The following is a 14,409-nucleotide window of genomic DNA, read 5'->3' as shown; positions in this document are numbered from 1 at the left end:
CCTTCAAATTATGGTGCTGGAGAAGAATATTGAATATACTGTGGACTGCCAGAAAATGAACAAATCTGTCTTGGAAGAAATACAGCCAGAGAGCTCTTTGGAAGCCAGGACGGTGAGACTTAGTCTCATGTACTTTGAACATGTTATCAGGAGGAACCAGTCACTGGAGAATGACATCATGCTTGGTAAGGTAGAGGGTCAGTGAAAAAAGAGGAAGGACCTCTATGAGATGAACTGACACAGTGACTGCAGCAATGAGCTTAAACAGAGCAACAATTATGAGAATGGCACAGGACTGGGTAGTGTTTTGTTCTGTTGTACATAGGGTTGCTTTGAGTTGAAACTAACTCGACAGTACCTAACAACAACAACCTAAAGAGAGAGAGATGAAGATGGAAAGAGGTTTATCTCAAGGAAATGGCTCATATGGTTGTAGAGGCTGGCAGTGCCCAAATCCGTGCATCAAGTGTCAGGCTGGAGGCTTCTCCTGACTCATGTAGCTGCATTGACCGCGATGTACCAAAGATTGGCAGGCAAGACGGCAGGCCACTGGCTCATATGCTGCAGAGGCTGACAAATCCCAAGATGGGCAGGTAAGCTGCTAGCTCAAGTTCCAAGATCCAGATGTCAGATGATGACAAGCTAGATGCAGGATCCAGAGCAAAAGCCTTGCTGGAACACTCATTTAAATGCTGGAAGCAGGCCCCAGTCCCCAAGTAAGCTGCATTTCAACTAATCGACTGCTTATAGCAGATCTCATCATGGAGTTGATTACATCATTATATAACTGCCAAACCACTGAGAATCACAGTCCAGCCAAGATGACATTCAACATTAACCATCACAGTACACCCCTTGTCAACTTGGTGCCTGTATACGGCTCCTTACACCATGCATAATCTCTAAATAAAGACAATTATAAAGTCATTCTTGCCTTTCCTGCATGCAGTGCTTCTGCCAAAACTACCATCCAAGGACTTACAGAATGCCTTATTCACCATCATGGTATCCCACATAGCATCCCCTTGGATCAAAGAACTCACTTCACTGCAAATGAAGTGTGGCAATGTGCCCACGCTCATGGAATTCACTGGCCTCGCCATGTTCTCCATCATCCTGAAGCAGCTGGCTTGATAGAATGATGGAATGTCCTTCTAAAGACACAATTATGGCACCAGCTAGGTAGCAATATCTTGCAGGGTTGGGGCAATGTTCTCTAGGAGATTACATATGTTCTATACCAGCATCCAATATATGGTTCTGTTGCTCCCATAGCCAAGATTCACGGGTCCAGGAATCAAGAAGTGGAAATGGGAGTGGCACCACTCCCTATTACCCCTAGTGACCCACTCTCAAAATCTTTCCTTCCTTTCCCTACAATCCTATGCTCTGGGGGTCTAGAAACCTTAGTTCCAAAGGGAGGAATGCTCCCACCTGGAGACCCATCACTGATTCCATTGAACTGCAAGTTAAAAATATCACCTGGCTACTTTGGGCTCCTCATGCCTCTGGATCAACAGGCAAAGAAAGGAGTTATCATTTTGGTTGGTGTGATTGATCCTGACTACCAAGAGGAAAATGAATTTATATTACATAATGGAGGTAAAGAAGAGTATGTCTGGAATACAGAAGATTCCTTAAGGCATCTTAGTACTACCATGCCCTGTGATTAAAGCCAAAGAAAAACTACAGCAACAAAATTCCGACATGACCACTAATGGCCCAGGCCCTTCAGGAACGAAAGTTTGGGTTGTCGCACGAGGCAAATAATCATGACCAGATAAGGTGCTTGCTGAGGGCAAAGGGGATATAGAATGGGTGGTGGAAGGAGGTGGATCTAAATACCAATTACATCCACACGACCAGTTGCAGAAATGAGGACTCTTAATTGTTATGACTATTTCTTCCTTGTATGTGTGCGTCAAATATTTTTGTTTTCTTCACTCATAAAATATAAGATGTAAATGGAGCTAGTGTGTTTTCAGTTGTACATGTGTTAATTATATCATGTGCAGTGTAGGAGGGTCCTTCTTCAAGAGTACCTGGCCTCCCCTTCACTCAAGGGGTTGTAGACCTGTAAACTGCTTCAAGTTTAGAAATTGACTGAGGGGCTGTGACTCTCTATTCTGGTGATTCGAGTTAGACTGCCATTCACTTGACCTAGCATTCTTGTGCTTGTACACAGATCAAGTAGATTTCCCATCTATTTCTCTCCTAGGAACACCATGACTAAGTAGCCAATGCCGTAAGTTCATACAAGTCAGACTATTCTGATTATTGCTTTGACTCCACCGTTCATTATGGTAACCACACCCATCTTGTCTTTGTCAACTCAGTGCCACTACTTGGCCCCTACCACCATAGGCTCCAATCAGCCCCATTGCAGTTAGGTGTCTTAATTGAGGTAGGGAAGTTCCCACTATCAAATCTGACTCACATAAGATAGCAATCACAGCAGTCTTCAAGGATGCTGGGGCTCCCTTCACAAATTTGTTTCTCATCAGCATGGTAAAAGGTGTGTCCTCTGGTCACTCCATATGTGGGTGGGTCTGTGAGCCTAACCTGATAAATCCACTCTAGCATACCAATTTCCCTATGCTTTTGGATGCCTTCTTCTATAGCATACCAAAGCAGGTCCTTTACTTCAGCTTGATTTAGTGCAGATCACCACATAATCCATGCTTCAGGGAACCAATCAAATAAACTATTAGATCCTTTCCTAACCTCTCAAACTGAAACATTGAATAAAGAGTTTGTGCTTATCAATATCACTAAACTCAGATTGATCCAACTTTATGGTGCTTACACTATTATCCCATACCCTTAATAGACGTTCCCACACATATTCCCCTGATTTCTGTTTGTATGTATTAGAAAAGTCAAGCAGTTTTTTTGTAGTGTACTGTACCTCTTCCTAGGGCACACTTTGTACTTCACCTTTTGGGGTTTGCTGGGACTTAAATCTCGTTATAGGTCTAGAAGCAAAAATGGGTGGTGAGGATGTGTTCTGAGAATATACAACAATGTATTGTAAGGCATCTGCCTCAGGCAAGGCCAAGACAATGACTCAGACACCTTCCCAGGAGATGACTCAGACAAAGGCTCTTCAGAGACAGCGGTGTTAATCTCCTCAGAGTCGGGTGGAGGGGTAAATGGTTTACTGGGAAGGGTAGCTTAGCAGACAAAGATGGAGTAATCTTTTCAGATGGGAATGTGAGGCCTGGTTTTGTTGGCAGGAGTGATTCAACAGAATATAGGGACTCAGTTCCCCCTATCCCCCCCCGACAGCTTCCTCATTATCTTCCCATACGTCCCCATCCCAAGTTTTAGGATCTCATTTCTTCTCAGTCAATGTCCTCATTTTAACTTTAGAAACCATTCAAGGTTGGGAATTCATTTAGCATTGTAATTCAGTCACTGTTACAGTAAGACTCTGGGCTTGGTTTTTGGCAATATCAGCTCTGTTACTACAAGAAATAAGACTTTTTTTCAGGGTACAAGTGGCAACTTTGAAGTCATTTATGCAGTGCTTGAGCTGTGACTCAGAAGTCCTGAGCTCATCTCTCTTTCACCACTTCATCTAGTGAAAAGGGGACCAATGAACAAGCTTCCTTATATTTATCAGTCTGAGAATATTGTAGAAAATTATCAAACATGGGATCACTCAGAGTCTTGCCTCTCATCAATACTTGATCTATTGGTGGTGATATTTTGCATATTTCTATTGCCACCTTACACCATAGATTAGCAGTGCCATCTTTACTACTGGAAGCAGAGTCATCAACATCTTCAAGGCTAAACAGATCTGAGAAACAATTTAGAAAACTCATTCTTACAATTTTGTTTCTCTAGAACAACTCTCAGTACCAGATGTCTTAGGCTGGATTCTCTATATATCTCTCTGTGTGTATAGAGAGAGAGAGACAGAGAGAGAGAGAGAATTAGCTCAAAGAAATGGCTCACTCAGTTGTAGAGGTTCACAAGTCCCAAGTCCATAGGTCAGGTGTCAGGCTGGAGGCAATCATTGGAGAAAGACATCATACTTGGTAAAGTAGAGGGTCAGTGAAAAAGAGGGAGACCCTCAAGGAAACAGGTTGACACAGGGGCTGCAATAATGAGCTCAAGCTTAGCAAATGTTGTGAGAATGGCACAGGACCTGGTAAAGTTTCATTCTGTTATACATAAGGTTGCTATGAGTCAGAGCCAACTCGATGGCACTTAACAACAATGACACAGGAAAAATATGAACCTCCCTTCTTACTTTTTATCACATCCAAAAATTAACTCAAAATGTATTGCTGTTTTTGTTAGGTATTGTTCAGTCGGTTCCAACTCGTAATTCAAATGCATCAATTCTTCTTTTGTCTTCCTTATTCGTTACCCAGCTTTTGCATGCATATGTAAAAAAAGAAAAGAGGCGACTAAAAATACCATGAGTTGGGTCAGGTGCACCTTAATCCTCAAAGTGACATCTTTGCTTTTCAGCACTTGAAACAGGCCTTTTGCAGCAGATTTGTCCAATGCTATATGTCATTGCATTGGACAAAACTTCCATGGGCTGCTTCCATGGGCATTTATTGTGGATCCAAGTAAAATGAAATCATCAACAACTTCAATATTTTCTGCATTTATCATGATGTTGCTTAGTGGTCCAATTGTATGGATTTTTGTTTTATTTATGTTGAGGTATAATCTATACTTAAGGCTATAGTCTTTGGTCTTCATCAGTAAGTGCTTCAAGTCTTCTTCACTTTCAGCAAGTAAGGTTGTGTCATTTCCATACTGTAGGTTGTTAATGAGCCTTCCTTCAATCCTGATGCCCCATTCTTCTTCATATAGGCCAGCTTCTCAGATTATTTGCTCAGCATACAGACTGCGTAAGTATGGTGAAAGGATACACCTGATTGTAAACCACTCGGTAGTATCCCCTTGTTCTGTTCAAATGACTGCTTTTTGGTTTAAGTACACAGCCCTCATGAGCACAATTAGGTATTCTGGAATCCCCATTCTTCGCAATGTTATCCATAATTTATTATGATCGACATAGTGGAATGCCTTTGCATAGTCAATAAAACACAGGTAAACATCTTTCTGGTATTCTCTGCTTTCAGCCAAGATCCATTTGACATTAGCAAGGTGTTATGAATTGAATTGTGTCCCCCAAAAATGTGTGTCAGCTTGGCTAGGCCATGATTCCCAGTATTATGTGATTGTCCACTATTTTGTCCTCTGATGCGATTTTCCTATGTGTTGTAAATCCTACCTCTGTGATGTTAATGAGGCAGGACTCAATCTACAAGATTGAGTCAATCTCTTTTGAGATATAAAAGAGAGAAGCAAGCAGAGAGACATGGGGACCTTATCACCAAGAAATGAGAGTCAGGAGACTAGCTAGGGAAGATTAATGACAAGGACCTTCCCCCAGAGCCAATAGAGAGTGAAGGCCTTCCCCTGGAGCTGGCACCCTGAGTTAGGACTTCTAGCCTCCTAGACTGTGAGAGAATAAATTTTTCATTGTTAAAGCCACCCACTTGTGGTATTTCTGTTATAGCAGCACTAGATAACTAAGATGCAATGGTATCCCTCCCACCACATCCTGATCTGAATCTGGCTTTAATTTCTGTCAGTCTCCTGTTGATGTACTGCCTCTTGGTCTATGCATAGCTTTTGCACGAGCACAATTAAGTATTCCAGAACTCCCATTCTTCACAATGTTATCCATAATTTGTTATGATCCACACAGTTGAATGTCTTTGCAGTAAAGTTTTGTTGTTGCTGTTATTAGGTGCCATTGAGTTAGTTCCGACTCATAGTGACCTTATGTACAACAGAATGAAACATTGCCCAGTCCTGCACCATCCTCACAACCACTGTTATGCTTGAGCCCACTGTTGCATTCATTATGTCAATCCATCTTTTTATCTGACCCTCTACTCCACCAAACATGATGTCCTTCTCCAGGGACTGGTTCCTCCTGATAACATGGTCAAAGTATGAAAGATGAAGTCTCACCATCATTGCTTCTAATGAGCATTCTTGGTGTACTTCTTCCAAGAGAGATTTGTTCATTCTTCTGCAGTCCATGGTATATTCAATATTCTTTGCTGGCATCATTACTCAAAGGCATCAATTCTCATATTATCTTCAGTAAAGTTTGACTTGTGTGTGACATTAATGATGGTGTTCCATAATTTCTGCATTCTGTCAGATCACTTTTCTTTGGAATGGGAACAAATATGGATCTCTTCTAGCTGGTTGGCCAGGTAGCTGTCTTCCTAATTTCTTGGCATGGATGAGTGATTGCTTCCAGGATTGCATCCATTTATTGAAACATTGCAGTTGGTATTCTTTCAATTTCTGGAGGCTTGTTTTTCCCAGTGCCTTCAGGGAAGCTGGAACTTCTTCCTTCAATATCATCGGTTCTTGATCATATGCTATATCCCAAAATAGTTGAACGTTGACCAATTCTTTTTGGTATAGTGACTCTGTTTACTCCTTCCATCTTCCCTTGATGCTTTACGCATTGTTCAATTTCTTGCCCACAGAATTCTTCAATATTGCAACTCGAGTCTTGAATTTTTTCTTCAGTGCTTTCAGCTTGAGAAATGCCAACTGTGTTCTTTTTCTCTTTTGGTTTTCTAACTCCAGATCTTTGCATATTTCATTATAATACTTTACTTTGTCTTCTTGAGCTGCCCTTTGAAACATTCTGTTCAGTCCTTTCACATCATCATTTCTTCCGTTAGCTTTAGCTACGTTTTGATTTTGACAGATCCTAAAGAAAATAATAGGGACTAAAACATTGATGGGTGAAATGATGAGAAAAGCTGTCTTTTCATTCACAGAGGCTAAGTTCACAGCTGGGGACCTCAGCATCACAGTTATCCAAAATGTTAATGAAGCCCAAGTGAAGATTCGTGCAAAGAAAGTAATGTAGCAGGTGTTTGCTGGTGTTTGTATATTACCACGAAGGAACTCACAGGTATAAATTGACTGGTTTAGCCAGAGGTGGGGAACAACTGGCTAAGTTAAAGAGGAATTGTACCAAAGCAGTGGAACTACTGGTGGAACTAGCTTTGCTGCAGACTTCCTTTATTCCTTTGGATGAAGTTATTAAGATAACCCACAAGTGTGTAAATGCCACTGAATATGACACCATTGCCTGGATTTAACAAGCCCTTGCTTATATCATCACAGAGCTGGATGAGTGAAAGAGAGTTCTATAGGTTAAAGAGAATACAAGAGAAGAAAAAGATTCTCAAAGAAGAACAAGAGAGCAGTGAAGAGCAGCTGGAGAATTGATGGAACCCGCTAATCTTCTGGCTGACGAGAAGGACAAGGATCTTCTGTTTGAATAATCTTTCCTGTTCTGGTCCTTTCAGAAGCCCTAACACTGGCTCCATTTTATTTCATGGTTTGTTTGTGTGGCTTTTTTTTTTTTTTTTTTTGGCCTAAGAATCTCACTGGTTGTAAAATTTCCCTGGATGGGAATTTTATGGGATTTCATTGTGAAATCACAATTCTGCAATGATATCAGAGATTTGTAGAAACTTCTAAGGAACCGTTAGGACTTATCACATAGGAGTGTCACCTACTCGATTTACATTGGTTTAACACATGATCTGTTTGCTAAGCATATTAGGAAATACCACCTTAAGAAGTATTGGTGGTCTCAGTCCAACACATATAAGTCAACTACTGCTATACACCTTTACTCCCACCTACTTGCAAACCTAGGCCCTGTTGTCTAAGATTGCTGCAGCTGTACTTGTGTTACTACAGTCCCTCTCTCCAAGTTTTATGAATGTTGTTGTTGTTGTTAGGTGCCATCAAGTCAGTTCTGATTCATAGTGACCCTATGTAAAACAGAACAAAATGCAGCCCAGTTCGGGCCATAAGCCCATTGTTGCAGCCACTGTGTCAGTCCATCTCATTGAGAGTCTCCCTCTTTTTTGTCGACCCTCTACTTTACCAAGCATGATATCCTTCTCCAGGGACTGATCCCTCTTGATAACATGTCCAAAGTATGTGAGATGTAGTCTCACCATCCTTGCTTCTAAAGAGCATTCTGGTTGTACTTCTTCCAAGAAATATTTGTTCATTCTTTTGGCAGTCCACGGTGTATTTAATATTCTTCGCCAACACCACAATTCAAAGGCGTCAATTCTTCCTTGGCCTTCTTTATTCGTCGTCCAGCTTTCACAGGCATAGTAGGCAATTAAGAACACCATGCCTTGGGCAAGGTGCACCTTAGTCTTCAAGATGACATCTTTGCTTTTTAACACTTTAAAGAGCTCTTTTGCAGCAGATTTGCCCAATGCAATGTGTCTTTTGATTTCTTGACTGCTGCTTCCAGGGGTGTTGATTGCAGATCCGAGTAAAATGAAATCCTTGACAACTTCGATTTTTCCCCCATTTTTCATGATGCTTATCGGTCCAGGTGTGAGAGTTTTTGTTTTCTTTATGTTAAGGTATAATCCATACCAAAGGCTATGGTCTTTGATCTTTGTCAGGAAGTGCTTCAAATCCTCTTCACTTTCAGCAAGGTTGTATCATCTGCATAACACAGGTTGTTAATGACCCTTCCTCCAGTCCTTATGCCCAGTTCTTCTTCATATAGTCTCACTTCTTGGATTATTTGGTCAGCATACAGATTGAGCAGATATGGTGCAATATACAACCCTGATGCACACCTTTCCTGACTTTAAACCACTTAGTATCCCCTTGTTCTGTTCAAATGACTGCCTTTTGATCAATATACAGATTCCTCATCAGCACAATTAAGTGTCCTGGAATTCCCATTTTTCACAATGTTATCCATAATTTGTTATGATCAAGGTAGTGGAATGCCTTTGCATAGCTGATAAAACACAGGTGAACAGCTTTCTGGCATTATCTGGTTTCAGCCAGGATCCATCTGACATCAGCAATGATATCTCTGGTTCCACACCTCTTCTGAATCTGGCTTGAATTTCTGGTAGTTCCCTGTGGATATACTGCCACAACCACTTTTGAATGATCTTCAGAAAAATTTTATGTGTGTGATATTAATGATATTGTTTGATAACTTCCTAATTTGGTGGGATCACCTTTCTTGGGAATAGTCATAAATATAGATCTCTTCCAGTCAGTTGCCCAGGTAGCTGTCTTCCAAATTTCTTGTCATAAATGAATAAGTACTTCCAGCCCTGCATTTTGTTGTTGAAACAGCTCAATTGGTATTCCATCAATTCCTGGAGCCTTGTCTTTCGCCAGCGCCTTCAAAGCAGCTTTGGACTTCCTCCTTCAGTACCATTAGTTCCTGCTCATATGGTACCTCCTGAAATGGTTGAGGAAACCCTGATGGCATAGTGGTTAAGAGATACGGCTGCCTACCAAAAGGTCGGGGCAGCTTGCTGGACGAGGTGGAGCCACTGTGGCCCGAGGAACTGGAGTGCTTGTCAGGCTGGGAGGAAGAGGAGGAGAGCTAGTAAGCACAGGACACCTAGCCGGGACTGGGTGGGCATGGGCCCCAGGGAGTAGAGCACCTTCCAAGGGTCTAATTGGTGGAAGATCTTGCTTTGTGTAGCAAGATCCACTATCCTTCGGTTTTCTGAAGTGGTTGAATGTCGACCAACTCTTTTTGATATAATGGCTCAGTGTATTCCTTCCATCTTCTTGTGATGCTTCTTGGATCATTTAATATTTTCCCTATAGAATCCTTCAATATTTCAAATCAAGTTTTGACTTTTTTCTTCAGTTCTTTCAGCTTGAGATATGCAGATTGTGTTCTTTCCTTTTGGTTTTCCAACTCCAGCTCTTTGCACATGTCATTTTAATACTTTACTTTGTCTTCTGGGGCCAAACTTTGGAATCTTCTGTTAAACTCTTTTACATCATCATTTCTTCCATTTGCTTTAGCTAATCAACCTTCAAGAGCAAGTTTCAGAGTCTCTTCTGACATCCATTTTTGTCTTTTTTTTCTTTCCTGTCTTTTCGATGACCTCTTGCTTTCTTCACATATGATATCCTTGATGTCATTCCACAACTCGTCTGGTCTTCAGTCATTAGTGTTCAGTGCATCAACTCTATTCTTGAGATGGTCTCTAAATTCAAGTGCGATATACACAAGGTCATACTTTGGCTTTCGTCCACTTGTTCTAATTTTCTTCAGTTTCAACTTGAACTTGCATATGAGCAATTGATGGTCTGTTCCGCAGTCAGCCCCTGGCCTTGTTCTGACTAACGATATTGAGCTTCTCCATTGTATCTTCCCATAGATGTAGTCGATTTGATTCTTGTGTATTCCATCTGGTGAGGTCCACATGTATAGTCACCATTTATGTTGGCAAAAAATGGTATTTGCAATAAAGAAGTCATCGGTCTTGCAAAAATCTACCACGTGATTTCTGGTATCGTTTCTATCACCAAGGCCATATTTTCCAATTACTGATCCTTTTTCTTTGTTTCCAACTTTCACATTTCAATCTCCAGTAATTATCTCCATTGTGATTGCATGTTTGATCAATTTCAGACTGCAGAAGTTGGTAAAAAACTTCAATTTCTTCATCTTTTGCCTTAGTGGTTGATGTGTAAATTTGAATAACAGTTATATTAACTGGTCTTTCTTGTAGGTGAATGGATATTATCCTATCACTGACAGGGTCGTACTTCAGGATAGATCTTGAAATATTCCTTTTGACGATGAATGCAATGCCATTCCTCTTCAAGTTGTTATTCTGAGCATATTAGACCATATGACTGTCTGATTCAAAGTGGCCAGTACCAGTCCATTTCAGCTCACTAATGCCTAGGATATCCATGTTTATGTGTTCCATTTCATTTTTGATGATTTCCAATTTTCCTAGATTCATACTTCATACATTTCACCTTCCAGTTATTAAAGGATGTTTGCAGTTGTTTCTTCTAATTTTGAGTCATGCAACATCAGCAAATGAAAGTCTGAAAGCTTGACCCCATCCATGTCATTAAGGTAGACTTTACTTTGAGGAGGTAGCTCTCTTCCAGTCATCTTTTGAGTGCCTTCCAACCTGAGAGGCTCATCTTCCTGCACTATATCAAACAACATTCTGGTGCTATTCATAAGGTTTTCACTGGCTAATTCTTTCCAGAAGTTGGCTGTCAGGTCCTTCTTCTTAGTCTAGTTTAGTCTGAAACCTGTCCACCACGGGTGACCCTGCTGGTATTTGAATACTGGTGGCATCCCAACATCACAGCAACATGCAAGCCCCTGCAGTATGGCAAACAGACAGATACATGGGGGAAACTTTATGAATACCTTCACTAATATTTTTCCTTGCATGATAGGTTCCCATACTGTCATGGGAGCAGTTTTGTAAATTTAAATGTAAATATGATATACCCAAAAAAAAAAAACAAACCTGTTGCCATCAAGTTGCTCTGACTCATAGCGACCCTATGCACAATAGAACGAAACACTGCCAAGTCCTGTGCCATCCATATAATCATTGCTATGCTTGAGCTCATTGTTGCAGCCACTGTGCCAGTCCACCTCCTTGAGGGTCTTCCTCTTTTCCACTGACCCTGTACTTTGCCAAGCATGATGTCCTTCTCCAGGGACTGATCCCTCCTGACAACCTGTCCAAAGTATGTAAGACACAGTCTCGCCATCCTTGCCTCTAAGGAGCATTCTGGATGTACTTCTTCCAAGACAGATTTGTTTGTTCTTTTGGCAGTCCATGGTATATTCAATCTTCTTCACCAACACCACCATTCAAATGCATCAATTCTTCTTCGGTCTTCCTTATTCATTGTACAGCTTTCACGTGCATATGATTGAAAATATCCAGGCTTTGGTGAGCCGCACCTTAGTCTTCAAGACGACATCTTTGCTCTTCAACACTTTAAAGAGGTCCTTTGCAGTAGATTTACCCAATGTGATGCACCGTTTGATTTCTTGACTGCTGCTTCCGTGGGTGTTGATTGTGGATCCAAATAAAATGAAATCCTTGACAACTTCAATCTTTTTTCCATTTATCATGCTCTTGCTCATTGGTCCAGTTGTGGGCATTTTTGTTTTCTTTTTGTTGAGGTGCAATCCATACTGAAGGCTGTGGTCTTTGATCTTCATCAGTAAGTGCTTCAAGTCCTTTACACTCTCAGCAAGCAAGGTTGTGTCAACTGCATAACACAGGTTGTTTATGAGTCTTCCTCCAATCCTGATGCCCCGTTCTTCTTCATAAAGTCCAGCTTCTTGGATTATTTGCTCAGCATACGGATTGAATAGGTATGGTGAAAGGATACAACCCTGAAGCACACCTTTCCTGACTTTAAACCGGTCAGTATCACCTTGTTCTCACCAAACAACTGCCTCTTGATATATGTACAGGTTCCTCATGAGTACAATTAAGTGTTCTGGAATTCCCATTCTTCACAATGTTATTCATAACTTGAATTTGAATGTTTTTACATAGTCAATAAAACACGAGTAAATATCCTTCTGGTATTCTCTGCTTTCAGCCAGGATCCATCTCACATCAGCAATGATATCTCTGGTTCCACGTCCTCTTTTTTTTTAGTATATATGAAATGTACATTCCCCCTTTACCTGGCAAATTATGTCGTTGATGTACATACCTCCACCAAAATATATAATCATTTTGTTTTCCATGAAACTTTTTGCAAACATCAATTATGGCAATTGTTTTAAAGTTTTTCAGGGATTCACTTCCCCCTAATTAAGTGAGAATTCCTCAAGGATAAGGACCTTTCCTTCCATCCTCCCTTTCTCCCTCCCTCCTTACTTTCTTCCTTTCTTTCTTCTTTTTTTCTCTTTATCATTATTTTCAGTTAAGGAAAAAAAAATGAGGTCATATATGAAATACACGCAGGAGAGATACAGATGGCTGTTTGGTAGACACAGAGAAGATTCTGAGAGTTACTATGTTTTGAGGCTGGTGATAAATATATTTTCACAGACACATTTGCCATTGATTTTAAAGCAAAATACACTGAGAGGAAATGCTTATAAAAATACGGCATTTCATTTCCCTTTTCAAGCAAATTGCAAACGCTAAAAACTTCTTCAGAAAAGACTGACATGAATTCCCATTTATTTATTCAGTTTGATTGCTCCTGAGAAGATAGTTTTGTTTTTTAAGATATAAATATGTGCCTATTCAGTCATAATTAAGAGAAGTATGCATATTTAAAAAAAATTTTTATACCTTAACAAAAAGTTTCTCTTACTTAAATACCTTAAGTTGAAAGTATAGAGCAAATGGTAATGTTTAAAATAACCAAGAGCAAGAAGAAAAGAGAGGACTTCCGGCCAACATGGCGCCATAGACAGAAACTCCATGCTGTCCCTTCACAGCAAAGACCTGAAAAACTAAGTAAAACAAAGACAAACGTCATTCCTGGAACCTGAAGTGCCAAATGAAGAGACAGAGAGCTCAGTCAAGCACCAAACAGAATAAGAAACTGACAGAGGAGAGAGACCTAAGAGAGATATGTGTGGAGGGCCCCATCAGGTTAACACAGCAGGGATCCACCATCTTGGACTCCAGTCAGGGATCAGCAGACAGGGAGCAGAGGAAAGCAGCTTCCTGGAACTCCCAGCAGGAGACAAACCAGTGATACACACTTTCCCACCCCCATTCTCTCCCCCCTGCTCTACCTCCGAGCTTCCTGGCTGGCTGCAGCGGCTCAGCCGGCAGGGAAGTGCAGAGTATGTGCCTTGGATTCTCCCCACCCGCATTGGAGATCAGCGACAGGAAGTATGGAAAAGCAGCTTCCCTAAGTTCCCAGCAAGAGACAGAGCACCCGGTAAAGAGTGATATACACTTTCGTAGCTCCCCTCTTCTCCCCGCCCCCCCCCCCCCACCTCAGCCACCTCTGCTTCCCACCAGCTGCCAGCCACATTTTCTTGGCCAGGAGACAACTCTTTTGGCCTCAAGCGTCTTGGATTCACACTGGCCGGGCCCCTGAGCTGGTGTTGGTTCTTTCGGTCAATTTGGTTTTTTCTGTGCCGCCTACCACCTCCCTCTCTTTTCTCTGGAACATCTGGCTCTATGTGCCATCTTCGCGTCTTCTTGAAAGGCTGTGAAGCCACACTTGACTGGGGAACCACTCCTCCAGCCTGCGACACCATGCTAGTGGGAGTCTTGTTTTCCCTCCCCCCCCCCCTTGTTTTGCATGATCTGTTTTGTTTGTATCATTTTTCTTTTTGCAGCTTGGGAGTCCCTTCTAGCCAGGTTCCACTGCCCGGCTTAGGAGCCACGCCCCCAAAGTACGCAGGCACGTAGGTGAGATCCCTGGGGGCATTTCTTTTTTTCTTCTTTCTTTATTTCTCTTTTCTGTCTCTTTTCCCCATTCTGTCTGTCTTCATTTCTCAGTTCCCATCTCTGTACATATATCTTCTTTTCCTGTCTCCTGAATAGCTGTGTG

General features: G+C 41.4%; 1 pseudogene; it reads left to right on the top strand.

Moving 5' to 3' along the window:
* The first annotated feature begins 417 nt into the window (after positions 1-417).
* Positions 418-7,358, top strand: LOC100672604 (V-type proton ATPase subunit D-like; annotated as a pseudogene).
* Positions 7,359-14,409: the final 7,051 nt, after the last annotated feature.

The sequence above is a fragment of the Loxodonta africana genome, chromosome 14, assembly GCF_030014295.1.
Source record: "Loxodonta africana isolate mLoxAfr1 chromosome 14, mLoxAfr1.hap2, whole genome shotgun sequence".
Lineage (NCBI taxonomy): Eukaryota > Metazoa > Chordata > Mammalia > Proboscidea > Elephantidae > Loxodonta > Loxodonta africana.
The sequence above is the reverse complement of the archived record's forward strand: the minus strand, read 5'-3'. Positions and strand labels throughout refer to the sequence as shown.